Source organism: Nicotiana tabacum, chromosome 4 (genome assembly GCF_000715075.1).
Source record: "Nicotiana tabacum cultivar K326 chromosome 4, ASM71507v2, whole genome shotgun sequence".
NCBI classification, from domain to species: Eukaryota; Viridiplantae; Streptophyta; class Magnoliopsida; order Solanales; family Solanaceae; genus Nicotiana; species Nicotiana tabacum.
In genome coordinates this window covers 123632335-123653137 of record NC_134083.1, presented here as the reverse complement: position 1 = coordinate 123653137, position 20803 = coordinate 123632335, and positions in this window count along the sequence as shown.

Below are 20803 nucleotides of genomic sequence, written 5' to 3'. Positions count from 1 at the left end.
GTTACACGAATAGTATAAAGTATTTACACTATATTAGATCATATTTATCCACTGCGATCGATAATGTGCCCCAATTATCAGTGTCACGTTTTAAGGAGGATTGCTTAGGAGTGGGCATATTTCGGTCCGAACCGAAGAAACGGGAAAAAAATATAATTATGCAATATTTAAGAAAATTTTACAGACTTCCAGCAGCAATAATCAATTAACAAATATGGCAACTAATTAACTGTAATCCTAGCAGAAACCTATAATATTGGATCAAGAATCACGTTTTCAGTTACTAAATTATCGCAAACGATTCAATTTCTAATTAACTACGTTTCATATATCACGCTTGAGAACAAACTAGGATCTCAATGATTCTTTTCCTTTCATAAAAGTTATTTATAAATAAACTTGGGATAAAACATGTATAAAGCAATCAACAGTTGAGAAAATAATCAAATATTGAAATAATATATAATGAATATAATAAGTACATTGATATATACTACCACTAAGAATTGAAAAGTAAGAACATTAAGATCAAAAATATTACGAGAAAATATTTGAAGTGTATCCAATCCGTTGGAAATAAGATCAATATAACTCCAATGAATTTGGAATTTAGCCGGTATAATAACAATGATATAATGTATTAATTGGAACATATATATATTATACATATATTTACGGAATAATTCTGTTATATTACATATTTAATTATCACTATTTAATTATATAATTGGTATAATAATGGTATTATTATAAAATGTGGAATTGTTCTTCAATGCATTTATATTTCAATTATTCTGAATTTATCGCAAGAATATGACTTCCACCAGAATTGATTCTTAGTATATTGCATCTATAATTAATATTTAATTATATAAAAGGTGTTGTTTACCCTTAAAATTGGATAACAATTAAACTTATAACATGGTTTTAAGGACACGTTATTTCACCTAATACCAATTGATAGATGTGAGGATGAGTAATAGAAATTAACAATAAAGTAAAGCAAACCAGTGTTAGAATGGAACTCAGCCCTCGAGTTTGGATACCCTCGAACTGGTTGATGCAAGAACAATTAAAGTATAACAAGCTGATGAACAATAGTATAAACGAGAAAGAGAATTATATTGCTTTGATAATTGTCAATAGTGTGTGCTACAAATGATTAGAACCCCCTTTATGTAGTAGAGAAATTCCACTTATGGTATAATTCTATTTACAGAAGAAAATCCCATGATTAGCTGATTAACCGTTTTTGATTTGATCCATTCCGAGATTTACGCCATGATCTTCGACCAGTCACCGAGATTTACGCCATGATCCTCGACCAGTCACGGATATCTCGCCTTTCTGTTATTATGCTATCTTCGATTTTGCTCGATATCTGTCCCATTTGGCTTCGATCACTAGTAGCCTCAATCTTGACAGGTACCTCGATTTTGAACTCGGTACCTTATCCTCGTGATTTAGTCTGTTCCGTTATGAGGTCGTCCTTCGATGCAACCTCCCGGTCTCGATCAAATAGTAAAATCGGGTGGGCCCGATTTTAACCGTATACAGATAGTCCCCTAATTTTTTGGAGTGTAATGACAAGAAACGAATTGAGCCTTCGATTTTCTACCTCGACATGTCATGACGTCATCCTCGTGACGTAAGTGACGGAAGTGACCAAAACGTCCCGTCTGTACGGTTACCACGGAATTAAATGCGCGTCAGTCGATGGTTGGCCACCGCCAATTTTGAACGTCATTGTGAAATCTATAAATAGCTCCTCTCTTCACCATTTCGAACTTTTACTTTCAAATTTCTAATCTCCAAAGCTTTTTACATCTTCTAAGTTATTCATCTGCAAATCTACTATTTTCACTGCTAACCTCTTCTTAGAACACCAAATCTTATCATCTCCATCTATTTTTAACTACAAATCCAAATGGCAAAAACGTCAAAAACTGTTCCTCAAAAGGAAAACGTTTCTTCATCGCGGCCGGCCGGCGACAAAACACCGGTGGAGCCATGCCCTGAGGAGTGTGTTTCCGGGGGGGTGCGTCCTCACTTCCAACTTTAAGACCGACAAAACTTCGTCGGTCCCTGGTCGATGCGAGCCAATGTCGAGATATATATGCTCGATAACTGAGAGCTTCCTTAAGCAGGTGAAGAAAGACTGCAACTGGGAAGGAAAAGAGATGGTGATTCCGGCCCCCGAGGAAGACATCACTACCCACATGGAAGGGTTTTCGAGTGTTTACACTTACCATTTCACGCTGGGCCCCCTCGATCCCATTATTGTCGATTTATGCCGCAAGTATCAAATAACCCTAGGTTAAATCTATCCCTCCTTTTAGCGGATTGTTATTCTGCACCGATTTTTCATGAGCAAAGTCAAGGGGATGCCGTTCACCCTCTACCACCTCATCAGGTTGTATAGCACCCGCCTCTATCGAGTCGGGTTAATAAAACTTCAGCGCCGGGCTACCAAAGTGTTGTTCTCGAGCATAGATGATGGCAAGGATCGAGGCTGGATGGGCCGGTTCATTCGAGTGAGGACTTCCGACCTAATCCCGGCCGAGAAGATGTCATTTCCCGAGAAATGGAATATAAAGCGTAAGTACAATCCTATTGTTAGCTCCTATTTATTGTTTTGCTCCTTTGCTTCTTCTCATCGATATCCTTTTCCGTGATGTAGTGGTCGCTTGGATGCCCGGTGCAATTCCTAAGCTAGAGAGCTGGGGTTCGGGACTTGGCCTCGACCTCTACGTACGCCGAGCGCTCATGGCGCGATTTATCAAAGGGCCGATGAGAGGCCAAAAATCATGTTAAGCCTCTTTTCCACGTCTTTGATAATTTTGTTAAAGCATTTCTTACTTAATTTCCTTTCATACAGGCCTTGGCAAAGATGCTATCATGAGGCCCTTATCTGGTGAGGAGGAGGCTTCGATCCCGGCACCGAAACCAGTGAAGGACAAAAGAGGAAAAAGACCTCAACCTCCAAGGATCCAGGACCTAAGAAGAAGAAGGCTCGTAAGCCGAAGAAGAACATCATCCTTCTGACCGAAGACTCTGTTCGGCGTCTAAGGGAGGAAGACGAAAAAAAGGAAGAAGATGACTCTGGGCTGGTGGCCCTAGTGTGAATGAGCATCGAGGCCCCAAAGGCCACTTAATCAGTGAAGGTTGAAGAGACTCCATCTCGAGATGAGGGGGTCTCGGGAAGAAACTTGGGCGAAGTCCCCGAGTCATCGAGGATTGAAGATGCCTCCTACTTGTAAGGACCCGTAAAAATTTAAACTAAAAACTCGGGGTTTCGTGGTGCCAAGATAGATTCCTGCATTATTATAGTAGAAATTCTTCGCGGTGAGCTTGCAAGCCACGGTTCGGAATTTTTGGAGGTAACAGTACCGTGCGGACTTAGAGGAAAATGTTTAGCAGAAGAACGCATTTCTGCGGCCCATTATGCGGCCGCATAGTCACTCTGCGGACCGCATAATGGCCGCAGAGTGAAGCAGAAAGTTTGACCAATTTGAGGTCAGCTTTGCGGTCGATTATGCGACCGCGTAATCGATATGTGGACTGCATATTGGTCGTATAATTCCTCTTGGGTTTCTGCGGAGGGAGTTCTATGGTGCATTATGCGATCGCAGAACAAGTATGCGGACCGCATACTAGTCGTATATCTGGGCCGAAAGTTTAGGCCCCCGAGGGCCATTTTTGCGGTCACTTTGCGGACCGCATAACCATTATGCGGTCGCATATACGACCGCAGACCTGTGTCGGGGCACCCTTTTTCTTAATTTAAAACCCGACCTCCAATCCGTTAAAACACCCCTTAGGTCTATTTTGAACTCATTTTATGATATTTCTAGAGTGAGAGAGATAGGGTTCAAGAGGGAGGGCCTAAGTTTTCATCAAATTGATCTTCAATCATCACTTAAAGCTTTGGAAATATTCAAGTAGAGCACCAAATTCTTCATCCAAAAGGGTAAGACTTCATCACCCTAGCTCTTAATTTCAAACATAGCTATAATGGGGTACTAGTGTGATACTTCATGGGTATGAGGGTGGTTTATCTTGCATGCATGTATGATAAAGAGTGTGGGGGAAAAGTAAACTAGAACCATGAACGTTTTCCTAATTCTGGGTTCAATTTGTATATTGCTAAAATAGATTGAGGTTGCTAAGGGTTCCGGATAATTGTAGAATCTAAAGAAGCGCAATTGAGGTATGTATGGCTAACTCTCTTCTTCTTAGAATCGAACTCCTTGTGTCCGAATAATTGGTGTAAGTTCCGACTTGATCATACTAGAATTGTTTGCCTTAGTGTGTTGGGTTTGAAGATTCATGTTCCCTAATTGTTTTAGATGTTTACCATGTCATCATGCTACTTGAGAACGTTATTATGATTTTCCAAGTTCTTTACCTTATATGTGTAATGCCTTATGTGATGATACTTATCGACATGAATGATGATGTTATTTGAACGGATAAAAAGGGAAAGACTTGAATTGTAAAATATTTCCAAGTGCCAAGAACTACGTAATAAATGAGGCTGTTTGTGCCATGTAATGAAAGATAGGAAAGAAATATGAATTGAGTGAACAATTGAAAGAGGTTATGTCTCAAGTGAGATGGCTTAGCCGATCGGGCCGAGATCGAACGCCATGCTGTACACATGGTCGCATTTGTGTTGGAATTATTGATTTACATTGTGGATATGGATATGTCTCACCTGAGATGGCTTAGCCGGTAGGGCCGAGACCGGACTCCGTGTAAAATCACGGTAGCATTGTGAGTTGTGGAATTTGGCACTAAAGATTATTAACCTAAAAAGATGAAAAGATTGAATCGGAAACTATGTGATCCTTACTTGGTGTTTCTGTGTATTTCTGTGAAGCACTTATTGATTATTATGACTGCCTTCTCCTTGTTTCACTATTCATTCTACTAAGATTGGTGTTTGCCTTACATACTAGTACTATTCAACAGTACTAACGTCCCTTTTGCCGGGGGCGCTACATCTTTGAATGGATGTAGGTGGTTCCATCGCAGATAGCGCTGATCGCAGATAGTGGTGCTCTCCCTCACACTCATCACAACAGTCTTGGTGAGCCCCATTTCCTCCTGGGATCATGTAGTCCTTCTTTTGTAGAAGTTTTTACATTTTGACGTATAGCCGGGGTCTTGTTGCCGGCATTGTCATGCTGGTCTTTTGTATCATTACAGGCTCCGTAGACGTTTATGTGGGTCGTGTATGGGTATCAGAGTGGTCATTGGACTAAGTTGTATTTTGGAAATTTAACTATGGCATAATGTATATAATGAAAAATGGACTAGCAACGTTTATTTATTTATATAACTGATCTCTCCCATGTTTAACAAATGGTGATGCGCTCCCTTTTTGGATTATGAATGAGTCGGGTAGGGAAGGTCTAATAGGCTTGCTCGACCGGGTTTACTCGGTTGAGCTCTGGTCGCGCTCCTCGAGGTTGGGGCGTGACACCACCATAATGAGCCAACGGTGGGTACGGCTGTAGAGGCTGGTCTCGAGGCCCCCCGAGATGGAGAGAACGCCCCAAGTGATCCACTTGGGGCAATAGAAATTGGAGGCTTCCCGCTGCTCCCCTCATTTTCTGAGGAGATGATTGAAGAGGCTCGGGCCTTGAAGACCCTCTCCATTGAAGGAGCCCACGGAAGGGAGGACCCCTTTCGTGATTAGTTTACTAGGGTCGAAGATGCTACCGGCCTGAGCGACTTGGAGGTCTCGAGGAAGGACTCGGGCAAGGCGTCGAGCATTTTCAACGAAGCGCGGCAAGATCTGAATCGGGTAAGCCTTAACTCCCCTTGTTGGTATTACCCTTGTGTTCATTTTTCTCTTCCTGTCTAACTTCTTTTCTTCTTTCTGTGTAGGCCTCAACGCTTTAGCAGGAAGCATTTTCTCGGTCTCAAACTGAGCTTAGTCGGTACGAGGCCGACATTCAAAGGCTTACCGAGGAGAGGAATGCCCCCAACCTTCTCGGTGGGCAAAAAGAAGAAAAGATCAAGGACCTCCGAGCCGAGTTGGCCACGACTCACAAAGATCAGACCGACCTGATCGAGCAGGTAATGGAAATCTTAAAAGCTCATGGGCTCGATTCAGGAACGGTGGCTAACATTTCAATCTCACAGCTGCAGCAGAAGGTCGAGAGGATCGAGCAGTTTCACGAGGAGGTCAATATGATGAAGGCAGAGTCCTTGGGGTGGAAAGAAGGTACGGACTGCTTTACTGCAGAAAAAGAGACTGCTCAAGTCCAATTGTCATCGGTCGAAAGTCATCTTCGAGGCATGAAGGAGAAGAGCTCGGCTCAGGCAAAGCAAATAGAGGATCTCGAGGCTTGGTTGGCTTCCAAACTTGCAAAGGCCAAATCTGAAACCGAAAAGGCAAAGGCCGAGACAGATGCGATCATGGCCGTCTATCGGGCCGATGCTAAAGCTTCTCAAGTCCAAGCGAGAGAGGCAGCCGAGACCGCTCAAACTCGAGCACATTGGATTGTTGAACTCGCCAAATTCCAATCTCGGAGAGAAACCCTCCAGGATATCCATGCTCAAGGTTTCGATCTTACCGATGAGATAATAAATGCTAGAGAGTATGAGGCTGATGCTGGAGCGTTGGCCTCTTCCGATGATGATGATAATGATGATGGAAGCAAGAGCGGGTCCGAGAATGGGGAGGACCTCGAATCGTTCCTTTGATCATTTCAGATGGGATTGCGTCCTGGGCCATTTTTCTACGATCTGTGTTGTATGGTTGATACTGATCTCTGTTCGACCGGGGTTCTCTGTCGATATCCCTTTGAGTTCTGCCAACGGGCCTGTTTGGATAAGCAGAACCGGAAGGGGTCCCCAATTGATCATCCTCGAACCTGATCTTTGACTGGTACCGATTATGTACATCGGCCCAGGTTACTGCTGGATATTTAATTAAATTCTGCTTTAGCTGTCGTGATGCCACCGAACTTCGATCGTTAAAACCTTGAGTAAAAGCTTGAACAACCCCAATCGTCTGTGACCGGTGGTAGTTCCATGCGTTCCATCTGGAACCGAGATACGAATTCCCTCAATATTTCGTCATCTTTTTGTTTCACCTTGAAGAGGTCCGACTTCCTAGTCGCAATCTTTATTGCTCCGGCATGTGCCTTTACGAAGGAGTCTGCAAGCATGGCGAAAGAATCGATGGAATTAAGCGGCAAATTGTGGTACCATATCATTGCTCCTTTCGACAAGTTTTCTCCAAATTTCTTCAGTAGAACAGATTCAATCTCATCATCTTCCAAGTCGTTTCCTTTTATTGCACATGTATAAGAAGTGACATGTTCATTAGGGTCGGTGGTCCCGTTGTATTTGGGAATTTCTGGCATTCAGAACTTCTTCGGAATAGGTTTCGAGGCCGCACTTGGAGGGAAAGGCTTCTGTACAATTTTTTTTTTGAATCCATACCTTTTAGGATCGGCGGTGCCCCCGGTATTTGGTCAACTTGGGAGTTGTATGTCTCTACTTTTTTGTCATTTGCCTCGATTTTCTTTTCTCCCGATTCAATCCGTTTAGTGAGCTCATCGAGCATTTTCATAATGGCAGGGTCAGTCCCCGATTCTTTGGCGTTCGATCCTATGGGCGACTTTTGGTTCGATCCTACTCGGTGTTCGGTGCTAATTTTGTAGTTGTGCTATAGCGGCTTGTTGAACCTGTAACATTTAGAATATCAATTGGAGGCTAACTCCACCATATTCTCCGCCCTGCGTACCTCGACCACCTGATCGATTTTCCCTGTGTACGTTACCTTCGGGATCAACGCCCAAATTTGCATTTAAGGCGACATGTGAACTAACATTGACGGGATTTGCAATTGTTGCTCCCTCGAGGTCAGCCTGAGGCACCTCTATCCCTGAGGCGGCTATATTGTCATTTTTTCGGTGAAATCCGAGGCCGTTATCACCATGTGTAGGCGCTGCTTATAAGTTTGATATGTTTATCCTGGAAACAAAGATTCTTACGAGAACAAGTGTAAAGTAGTGTGTGTTATCGGAATCAGTATTAAGAAATCACTATTATCCTTAGCCCCACGGTGGGCGCCAAACTGTTTACCCTTAAAATTGGATAACAATTAAACTTATAATATGATTTTAAGGACACGTGATTTCACCTAATACCAATTGATAAATGTTAGGATGAGTAATAAAAATTAACAATAAAGTAAAGCAAACTAGTGTTAGAATGGAACTCAGCCCTCGAGTTTGGATACTCTTGAACTGGTTGATGCAAGAACAATTAAAGTATAACAAGCCGATGAACAATAGTATAAACGAGAAAGAGAATTATATTGCTTTGATATTTGTCAACAGTGTGTGCTACAAATGATTAGAACCCTCTTTATATAGTAGAGGAATTCTACTTATGATATAATTCTATTTATAGAAGGAAATCCCATGATTAGCTGATTAACCGTTTCTGATTTGATCCGTTCCGAGTTTTACACCATGATCATCGACTAGTCACCGAGATTTACGCCATGATCCTCGATCATTCACGGATATCTTGACTTTCTGTTATTATGCTATCTTCGATCTTGCTCGATGTCTATCCCATTTGGCTTCGATCACTACTAGCCTAGATCTCGATAGGTACCTCGATTTTGAACTCGGTACCTTATCCTCGTGATTTAGTCTGTTCCGTTACGAGTCCGTCCTTCGATGCAACCTCTCGGTCTCGGTCAAATAGTAAAATCGGGTGGGCCCGATTTTAACCGTATACAAGTATACTAATAATTGATAATTTTATTAAATATTTATGGGATAATTCTAGCATTTTAATTATACAAATAATAGTTGTATCATGTATATTGCGTCAGTGTTTATGAATTTATTTAGAAAAAATTCTGGTATATTTACATAATAATTCTAGTATATTTACATAATAATTCTGGTATTTACGTATTAGCAATATTTAATTATATAAATGGCACAAGTATACTCAATTTATTTTCTTTTTTTTTTTAAGCAAAAAGGAAAACAATTGAGGGGTGGGAGAAATAAGAAACAAAGTAGTAAGAGAAAGAAGTTGGATGCTTAATTAGCCAAAAAACAATGAGGAAGAACGGATTTGGAGGGTGGGGGAGCAACAAAGTATACGTTAATAAGGATCAAAATAGATCCCTCGTTTAGTGGGTCTTCCTTTATTTTTAAAACCTACGGTTAAATACTATTAGTATAAAAAAAATCTTTCATTTATGTAATAAGTAAACAGTACTAATATTTTCTTAAATATTCTTTAAAAAGTGCTCAGCCACGTATATTTCTCTTATATATAGGCTAAACCCATAGGTAATAATATAGACCCAATTTTGAATTCCATCAAAGACCCAATCCAAATAAGTAACTCAATCGGCTATTTCTAATTTCCCATTCCTTAAGACTTTTAACTCTAACGAAATTTACCATTTTATTCTAATTTACCGAAATTTTAAAAAAAACCCAACAAATTTGTCAGTCAAATTATTACATAGAGAGAGCCCAATATGATAATGTTTAAACCGAAAACCGATTAGAAATAAATCAAACCGAAATTAGAAAATCGAATTGAACCGAACTTATTTCAGTTCGATTTTGGTTACTACTTTTACAAAACCGAAAACCAAATAACCGAACCGAATTTCTTCAAACCAAACCGAACAGATCCAACGCCTAGGGATTGCTTGTAAAACAAATTTGGTTGACTTGATAAAGTTCTTTACCGCTATACATAATTTAAAATCCACACACAAAATCAATCATATTTCAGATACCAAGCCTAAAATGTATCTTTTGAAAACAAAATCCAATTAAGCTTGCCATAGGAGTCTCCAGTTAAAATTGAGGAGCCAAATTGATTAGATAGACTTTGGAAAATAAAATCTATTACGTGGCTCATGATAGAGTGGCTTCAAAATTTGTTTAAGATACTAAAAGTAACTTGAAAGAAAATTGATATTTGTCCCTGAAGAAATTCAGCAGCAAAAGCCACAATATGTTATTATGGAAGTTTCTCTTAGCTCATATTTCGATCCCATCCACACATTACAAAATAACACTTTAAGTTCTTTGGATGCAAGTATCATATCATAAACAGATTCTTACCCACAAGACTAATAGCCACTTTGGCCAAGTTTTTCTCCATCTAAAAGTATTTTTTTTTTAAAAAAGTTGAAGGGTTTGGCCAAACTTTTGGAAGAAAAAAAATATTTCTGAGAAGAAGCAAAAATAGTTTTGGAGAAACAGAAAAAAATAGCTTCTTCCTAAAAGTATTTTTTTTAAAAGTATTTTGAAAAAATACACTTAGAAGCACTTTTAAAAAGTTTCGCCAAACACTAATTGTTGATCAAAAGTATTTTTCAAATTAATTAACCAAACACAAAGTGTTTCTCGCGAAGAGTACTTTTGAAAAAAAGTATAGGAAAAAACACTTCTAGTAGTTAGCTGATTTTCGAAGGTTGCCAAAACAGGCTATAAGCTTTCTTGACCTCTTGGAGCTTCAAAGTCAATGGCTTTTCTCCCGGATGACAGCTCTAGTAAAACTACTCCAAAGCAGTACACATCAATCTTATCACTAGCTTTACCATGCATAAAATACTCTGGTAATTTAGAGCTTCTGCAATTCCAATAGCTATTTCGAATCTTCTTCTCCATTGCAGTAATTGATTTGGAAATTAAATAGACGTTAACATAATAGCTGGGGCCTTACTTTACAAATTAATGCTTCGCTTGCAAGCTTACCATGTAAATTTTCTTGTAAATTCCCTTTGGAAAGCAAACTAACTATAAACATTATCAGATCGCTTGAAAATCCTTACTGCCACTGGTTTGCCACTGGGAAGAAGCGCTTTGTATACGCGATTAGACCCTACTTTTTCCAATTAAGTTTTCTGCACAAATTACCTACGCTTGGAACGTTTAGGCTGAAAAGCGAGGAACAAGAAAAGAGAAGTGCGCATTTGGAAAAACTAAGGATCTATAGGGATGGCAATCGGGAGGGGGGCAGGGCGGGTTAACTCTTCCCCTACTAAAGTTTTGCCTGGCCCTGCCCAGTTTAACTCACTGCTCCATTTACATCAAACTCGACTCTGTCCCGTTTAGTCTTATTCAGTCGCATGTTTTTTGTTTTTGTATATTCTTTTAACTAATTTAATCCTTTAAACATCTTCTTCAACTTCTCTTTTAATTTTTGCCGTCTTCTAATTTATTAGATTCTAAACTTTTTTTAATTCTACTTTAATAATGTTAAGCCATTTTGATTTTGTAATTCTTTTCACATAACTTCATAGTAAAACTCATTTTTATTTAATTTTAGCTCAAATAGATTACTTCACAGTAAAACGTTACCGTGAAGCTCATTATTAGAGTTCTTTTCTACTGAGACTAAGATTAAGGTAATATTTGATTTCTAATAAAGATTTTGGGAGGGACTGTTGCGAAGTAACTAAAATAATTTCAATCTTAATCAAATAATATGCTATTAAAATTAAAGATATAATACACAAACGTAATAACACAACTAGAGAATACTTCTTTTTGCAAATCCAAATTTTAGCCAACTTTGCTGGTGGAACTAAGTATTTGTTTTAAAAGTATTTTCACCTGGTTATTTTATTTAAAATAAGAAAATATATATATTAGTTATTTCAACAAGGTTATTTTCACTTCCAGTTCCAGAGAGGAAAAATCGTGAATACCCTATACTTCATAAAGCAAAAATAAGGAGAAAAATACCGCGTACAGCTATCACCATTTCTAGCATGGGCATTTTATTTCTTTTAACCTATTACATACATAGTTTCTTACATATTTAAGGGTTTCATATTTATTTATTAGTATGAAATAAGAAAAGAGACATAAGCATAAATGAATTGGGCCTCAAGCTACCCAGTTACCAAGTAGCTCACTATTAGGAATAAGGGTTGACCTGCCACATGCTCTGTCCTATTAAAATTTTTCAAAAGTTAAGTCTTGCCCTATCACGCCCTGCCCCGCTCAATTTAACTGTTCCATTACCCTGCCCCATTAAGTATTTCACCCGCCCGGCCCCGCTCCACCCCAATTGCCGTCCCTACTGGATCTAACCTAAGGAGAATTGAGAAGTTGACATTCTGAGAGTATTATAGTTGAATCATTTCCATCCAGCCGAATTTACTTTGAGGAGAAGCTTCATATCTTCAACTAGCTGATTGTGAATAGATACACCTTCCGTTTCAATCGTGTTAATGGAGCAAATATTTTGATCTTTTCTAAATGCATTTTTCTTTTTGTTTGGAGACAACTTGGATATAGGACTTTTTAGTAATGACATGTTAGGAAAGTTCATTCCCATTGCACCACAGACATCTTCCTCGCTTCATGAACTGGTTGAGCCGACAAACAGTTCGAAGGAGGGGCCAGCCGGTTGTATCAGCAGCGTAATCTTGATCAGGAAGAGTGTAACGATCCGACCGTTCATTTTGAAAATTTGTACTCAGTTTGGTGATTTGAGGTAAAGAGTAGCTTCATATGGAGCATTTATGATTTGCGTGTATCGTCGGTTTTGATTTTTGAGTGGTTTGGGATTGATTTGGAAGAATGATTCTTAACTAGGAAGCTTTAAGTTGGAAGAGTTGACCAAGTTTGACTTTTGTATATTTGACCTCAGATCGAAGTTTTTTTATGATTCCGTTAGGTCTGTATAGTAATTTTGGACTTAGGCGTATGTCTGGATTTGCATTAGGATGTTTCTAGAAGGTTTTGGCTCTAATTGGTGAAAGTTGTCAATTTAAAGGTTTGGAAAGCTTATAGGTTTGACTGGGAGTTGACTTCGACGTTATCCTGGTTCAAATTATTATTCCGGGAGTTGAAATGGGTTCGTTATGACATTTGAAACTTGTGTGCAAAATTTAATGTGATTCCGAGTTGTTTGGACGTGTTTGGCGTAAGTTTGGAATTTGGGAATTTGAAATAGTTCTTTGAGATTGATTTGAGGTGCGATTCATGATTTTGATATTATCTTGCGTGATATGAGGCATCGAGTTGGTCTGTGTTGTGTTTTGGGACTTGTTGGTATGTTCAGACGGAGTTCCTAGGGGCCCGAGTAAGTTCTAGGGTAGTTTCGAACCATTCCTATGTGTTTTGGGAGTTGCTGGTTGCTGGTGTTTCTGCAGAGCTTCGCGATCGCGTAGAGGAATTTAAGGGCAGCTGACATTTGTTCATCGCGTTCGCGTGTGAGGGTACGCATTCACATATGGTGTTTATTGGGCGGGAGAGATTTGTTCTTCGCGTTCGCATAGGTCGATCACGATCGCGTTTCATCTAAGGAGCTGAGGGTTTTGGTCATCGCGTTCGCATTTGCAGCGACGCGTTCGCATGGGTCTGGCATCTATGGTCATCGTGTTCGTGGTGGAAGTTTTGCGAACGTGAAGTGTAATTTGGCAGAGTTCTTCTTAGTGCTTCGTGATCGCAAAGTAGGTCCCGCGATCGCGAAGGGTACACTTGAAGCAGTTATATAAAGATCTATTTTCGGACTTTGAGTTCATTGTTTCATAATTTGAGATTTGGAGCTTGATTTTGGGGGTGATCTTCATTACTTGGAATGGGTAAGCATTTTTACTTGGATTTGTTTATTTTACATGATTCCATCTTTGATTTCAACATTTAATTAATGAATCTAAAAGCGAAATTGGGGGGTTTTGTCAAAACTTTTCTAAAGTGAATAATTCGGTTTTGAACATCGATTCGAAGTCGAATTTGAGTGAAATTAGTATGGTAGGACTCATATTCGAATGGTTGACGGAATTTATGAGTTTTCTTCGGGTTTTAGGGTGCGGTCTCGGGTTGACTTTGAGTATTTGATTAAAGATTCGACCTTTATCATTTGGGTTTGATTCCTATGGCATTATTTGATGTTTTTGAGTTGCTTTTGACTAGTTTCGAGCTGTTTAGATGTCGATTCGCGCGGGATGGCATTTCTAGAGTATTGGTTTGGGTTGCTTGATGTAAGTATCTTACTTAAACTTGGTTGAGGCACTAGTTGCCCGAGTTATTTATAGTAGCTATGTGCTATGGATGGTGCATATGTGTGGGGTTGAGCCCATGTGCGTGCATCAGAGTATTTCTCATGCTCGGAGTAGTATTTAGGCTATGATATGCCTTGGATTGATTGCTAAACTTTATGCTGTGATGATTCTTATATTTGTACCCCTGTTGTGAGCTATTCGAGCCATGTTTGAGGTTACATAGAGGTTAATCTTCTGATTGAACATGATAGTTTCTACTCATGTGTTCTCTTGATGGTGTACACATGGATTGTAAGAAACCGATGGGTTTCTGGTTGATGTGGGCCTTAGAAAGGTTGATCAGTGGTTTGGTTAAGTTATTGAGATTCTGATGTTGGCCTTAGAGCCGTATTGTGATTTCTATTTGGATCGTGTTGTGCGCTGCAATGGGTTGATATTTGGTTATTGCATTTCTTCTTTACTTGCAATTTTCTTGGTTGATTACCTGATTTATTTGCATATCGTCTTTATGTGATGGATTGTTGACTGAGCAGAGTACATTAAGAAAATTTTGTGCACCAAGGTGGTCTTATCTGTGATTTCATGATTTGTTCATATTATTGTTCTGTACTTGTTGAAATTTATGAATTGTACAGGAGATTGGCGAGTATCGTTTATAATTCTTGCTTTTATTACCTCACCAAGGGCAGTTAGGATACTTGCTGAGTATATGGGGTCGGTTGTACTCATTCTACACTTCTGCACCTTGTGTGCAGTTCTTGGAGCTAAGATGCAGTGGATGATGGGAGCTGGCATTGAAGATGTACCCGTCTTTCGCATATAGATACCACTTGTCCTTGGTAGTTTTAGATTCGAATTCTATTTATGTACATTCCAAACAGATGTTGTCTTTATTTTATATCAGCTTTGTAAATCTAAATCTTAGTGGCTCATGACTTATACTACCAAATTCTTGGGTTAATTCATAGAAATTAAGTTATTTTACTTATTGATCCTTATTATTCTTATTTGAGTTGTGTTGACTTTTATTTGGCTTACCTAGGGGTTGGGTTAGGTATCATCACGACTAGGTGAATTTTGGGTCGTGACAAGTTGGTATCAGAGCTATAGGTTCATAGGTTCTACGAGTCATGAGCAAGTGTCTAGTAGAGTCTTGCGGATTGGTATGGCGTCCATACCTATCTTCGAAAGGCTATATGGCATCTAGGAAACCTCCCATCTTTCCTTCTTTATCGTGCGATATTGATTCAGCTTGAAGCGTATCTCTTTGAATTCCTTCCATTCGCTTGTACATTATATTGAGCACTCGATATCAGTTGTGCATCGACGACTTGTGATTTCATAGATGAAGTGCAAGATGTATTTTTTGTATTGTGGAGGTTGGCCAGTCTAGGATCTGTCACGACCCAAAACTAACCCCTGTCGTGATGGCGCCTATCGTGGAACTAGGCAAGCCGACTCATTTCCAAAACAACCAATATTTCATTTTAAAGATAATTTCAAGGTTATTTAACATAAAGCCTCAATTTAAAGAGTTCAAATCAAAGAAAAACAGAAGTGCAGAAAAGAAAAGCCCGACATCGGGGTGCCATTAGTCATGAGCATCTGCTACAATCTGTCTAACAATATCAAGGCTAACTCAGCCTGGAAAATAGCTAAATACAACTAGAGGAAGATAAGAGGGAGAAGAGCAGGGGCTGCGATTGCCAAACAGCTACCTTGCTATCTCCAAGAAAATCTGCAACCAGAACACTCAATAACCGCTACCGTATCCAGCTATACCTGAATCTGCACACAAGGTGCAGGGAGTAACGTGAGTACGCCAACTCAGTAAGTAACAAGAATAAATAAAGACTGAGTAGTAGTGACGAGCAATAAAGCATATAACATTCATATCAGGAAATCTCAGTAAAATACCACATGCTTTTAAAGTCAGGATTTGAATCAAACATCTCGTTTAAACCCAGTTCCAATAAATATCATTTAAAGATATTTTTCCAACAGTTTTTCAAATGAAGGATCAATGCAAAAGTGAGCAAAAATGATGAAATCATAAATAGCCCCTCGGACAAAACATCACTCATATACAGCCCCTCGGGCAAATCTCACAATCACTCTTGCCACTCGGGTATACCTCACAATCACTCATGCCTCCCAGTCACTCAGCACTCGGCACTCGCACTCAGTAGGTACCTGCGCTCACTGGGGGTGTGTACAGACTCCGGAGGGGCTCCTTCAGCCCAAGCGCTATAATCTGCACGGACAACTCACATGCGATAATAATAAAGTATGCTGCAGGAGGGCATCCCCGATCCACACTCATCCTCACAAATCAGGCCCTCGTCCTCACTCAGTCATAAAATATGCTGCAGGCGGGCATCCCCGATCCACACTCATCCTCACAAATCAAGCCACTCGGGCATTTCAGTAAAATAGGGCATTCGGCCCAAAATATTTATATGCATCAAAATAGAGTCATAAAACTGAGTTATGCGGTAAACAAGTATAAACATGACTGAGTATAGATTTTCAATCGAAAACAGTGAGAGGATGGTAAGAAACAGCCCCTAAGGGTCTAAACAGCATTGGCGCAAGGCCCAAACATGGCATTCAGCCCAATTTAAAAAACAAATCTTTCTAAAACATATAAGTATCAATGGTTTCAACAAAGTATGCAACTTTACAGTTGCTATGGTATGGACCAAGTCACAAATCCCCAAAAGTACACGCCCACACGCCCGTCACCTAGCATGTACGTCACTTCAAAATAATAGAATGATACGAAATCCGGGGTTTCATACCCTCAAGACTAGATTTACAATCGTTACTTACTTCAAACTGGTCAAATATCTAACCCGCAATGATCTTGCCTCTAGACTCGGCCTCCAAATGCTCCGAATCTATTCACAATCAGTACAATACCATCAATACGCGCTAATGGAATGAATTCCACAAGAAAAACTATAAAATTAGACCAAAACCCGAAATTGGCTCAAACCCGGCCCCAGGCCCACATCTTGAAATCCGACAAAATTTACAAAACTAGAAAGTTCATTCACTCACGAGTCTAACCATACCAAATTCATCAAAATCCGACATCGTTTGGTCCTTCAAATCCTTAAATTACTTTTCCAAAATTTCCAAGCCCTAACCCCTCATTTTCACTAATTACCATGATTAGACAACGAAAAATCACCATATATACAAGTATTAGGGCTCAAGTAACTTACCTCAACTAAATCCCCTTGATTCCCTCTTCAAAACCTTCCAAAAGATCCAAAAACCGAGTTGAAATTGTGAAGAATGACCAAAATTCGTGAAGGGTTCTATTTAAGGATTCTACCAAGGTTTTTCGCACCTGCGGCCATTTTCTCGCACCTACGCTTCCGCATCTACGGACACCGGTGCGCACCTACACAACTCACTTAATCCCACAGATTTCGCATCTGCGGACCCCTTCCTCGCACCTGCGGACTCGCATCTGCGGTCCCAGGTGCGCATATGCGAAACCAGTCCAAACTTCTCCTCTCTGCATCTGCGCTCAAGGCTTCGCACCTGCGGGCTCACAGATGCGGCCAATTCTTTGCACCTGCATTCCCAGCCTTGGCCCAGTGTCTCCTGCACCTGCGCACTCCCCACGCGCACTAGCGGCCTCGCACCTGCGACCCTTTCTTTCACAGGTGCGGAAATAGCAGAAGCAACAGCTCCAGCTGCAATTTCGAACTTTAAAAAATCCGTTAACCACCCGGAATCACCCCGAGGCCCTCGGGACATCAACTAAAAATACCAACAAGTCATATATCAACATACCAACTTAGTCGAACCTTCTAACCACTCAAAACAACATCCAAATACCAAATTACTCTCGGATTCAAGCCTAAGAACTTCTAAATTTCCAAATTCGGCAACCGATGCCGAAACCAACCAAACCATGTCCGAATAACCTCAAATGTTTCACACACGTCACAAATGACACTACAAACCTACTCCAACTTCCGGAATTCCATTCCGACCCCGATATCAAATTTTCCACTACTAACTGAAATCGTCAAATTTCTAATTTTTCAAATTCAAGCCTAATTCTATCACGGACCTCCAATTCACATTCCGGACGCACTCCTAAGTCCAAAATAACCTAACGGAGCTAACGAAACCATCAGAATTCAAATCCGAGATCGTTTACACATAGGTCAACATCCGGTTGACTTTTCCAACTTAAGTTTCTACTTAAGAGACTAAGTGTCTCAATTCACTCCGAGTTCCTTCCGGACCCAAACCAACTAACCCGATATAACATAATATAGCTGAATAACACAAAAAGAAGTAGAAATAGGGAAAACAGGGCTATAACTCTCGAAACGACCGGCCGGGTCATTACATCCCCCCTTCTTAAACATCCGTTCGTCCTCGAACGGGTCTAGAAACATACCTGGAGTCTCGAATAGGTGTGGATATCTGCTTTGCATCTCCCGCTCAGTCTCCCAGGTGGCCTCCTCCAAAGGTGACCTATCCATTGCACCTTCACCGAAGCTATATCCTTTGACCTCAACCTTCGAACCTGCCAATCCAAAATAGCCACCGGCTCCACATCATAAGTCATATCACCCTCCAATTGAACCGTGCTGAAATCCAAAACATAGGACGGATCTCCAATATACTTTCGGAGCATGGAAACATGAAACACTGGATGCACACTCGACAAGCTGGGTGGCAAGGCAAGCTTATAAGCCACCTCTCCTATCCTCTGAAGGACCTCAAAAGGCCCAATGAACCGGGGGCTCAACTTGCCCCTCTTCCCAAACCTCATAACACCCTTCAAGGGTGATACCTTCAGCAAAACCTTCTCCCCAACCATAAAAGACACATCACGGACCTTCCTATCCGCGTAGCTTTTCTTCTTGTACTGCGCCGTGCGAAGTCGCTCCTGAATTAATTTCACCTTATCTAATGCGTCCTGAACCAAGTATGTACCTAAGAGCCTAGCCTCGCCCGGCTCAAACCATCCAACCGAAGATCTACACCTCCTCTCATACAAAGCCTCGTACGGAGCCATCTGAATACTCGACTGATAACTGTTGTTATATGCAAACTCCGTGAGTGGCAGAAACTGGTCCCATGAACCCCCAAAGTCAATGACATAATCACGCAACATGTCCTCCAATATCTGAATAGTGCGCTCGGACTGCCCGTCCGTCTGAGGGTGAAAAGTTGTGCTTAATGCAACCTGAGTACCCAACTCTCGCTGCACGGCCCTCCAAAACTGCGATGTGAACTGAGTACCCCTATCTGAAATGATGGAAACTGGGACACAATGCAGGCGAACGATCTCTCGGATGTAATAGTACCAACTGGAATGAAGTGCGCGGACTTGGTCAGCCGATCCACAATAACCCAAATAGCGTCGAACTTCCTCGAAGTCCGTGGGAGCCCAACTACAAAGTCCATAGTGATCCGCTCCCACTTCCACTCTGGGATCTCTAACCTCTGAAGCAAGCCACCCGGTCTCTGATGCTCATACTTAACCTGCTGACAGTTTAGACACCGAGCCACAAACCCAACTATATCCTTCTTCATCCGCCTCCACCAATAGTGCTGCCTCAAATCCTGGTACATCTTCGCCGCACCCGGATGGATAGAATACCGCGAGTTGTGGGCCTCCTCAAGAATCAACTTTCGAAGCCCATCTACATTAGGCACACATATCCGGCCCTGCATTCTCAGCATGTCGTCATCACCAATAGTCACATCCCTAGCATCACCTCTCCGAACCCTGTCCTGAAGAACGAGCAAGTGGGGGTCATCATACTGACGCTCCCTGATACGGTCATAAAGAGAAGACCTGGAGACCACACAAACCAATACCCGGCTAGGCTCCAAAATATCTAATCTGACAAGCTGGCCCGCTAAGGTCTGAACATCAAATGCCAAAGGTCTCTCTGTTGCTGGAAGATATGCTAAATTCCCCAAACTCTTTGCCCGACAACTCAAAGCATCGGCCACCACATTAGCCTTCCCCGGATGGTACAAAATAGTGATATCATAGTCCTTAAGAAGCTCCAACTATCTCCGCTGACGCAAATTAAGATCCTTCTGCTTTAACATATACTGCAGACTCCGGTGATCAGTATAGATGTCACAATGAACCCCATACAAATAATGATGCCAAATCTTCAAGGCATGAACAATGGCTGCTAACTCAAGATCATGGATAGGATAGTTCTTTTCATGGGTCTTTAACTGTAGTGAGGCATAGGCAATCACCCTACCCTCCTGCATCAAAACACAACCAATGCCTATCCTCGAGGTATTACAATACACGGTGTAAGAACCTGAAGTTGATGGCAGAACTAACACTGGAGCTGTGGTCAAAGCAGTCTTGAGCTTCTGAAAGCTCTCCTCCCTCAATCTCTGCAATACAACCCTCAAATGCTGGAATACAACGACGAATGAGTCCAAATAGGGCTGGAATACACTGTTTATCAAATGTATGAATGCTGCTGGGGCATTGGTCAGCCCAAAAGACATCACCAAGAACTCATAATGGCCATATCGGGTCCTGAAAGCTGTCTTGAGAATATCTGAATCCCGAATCTTCAACTGGTGATAGCCGGACCTCAAATCAATCTTGGAGAACACCCTCGCTCCCTGAAGCTGGTCGAATAAATCATCAATACGAGGCAAAGGATACTTGTTCTTGACTGTGACCTTGTTCAACTGCCTGTAATCAATACACATTCTCATGGAACCATCCTTCTTTTTCACAAATAGAAC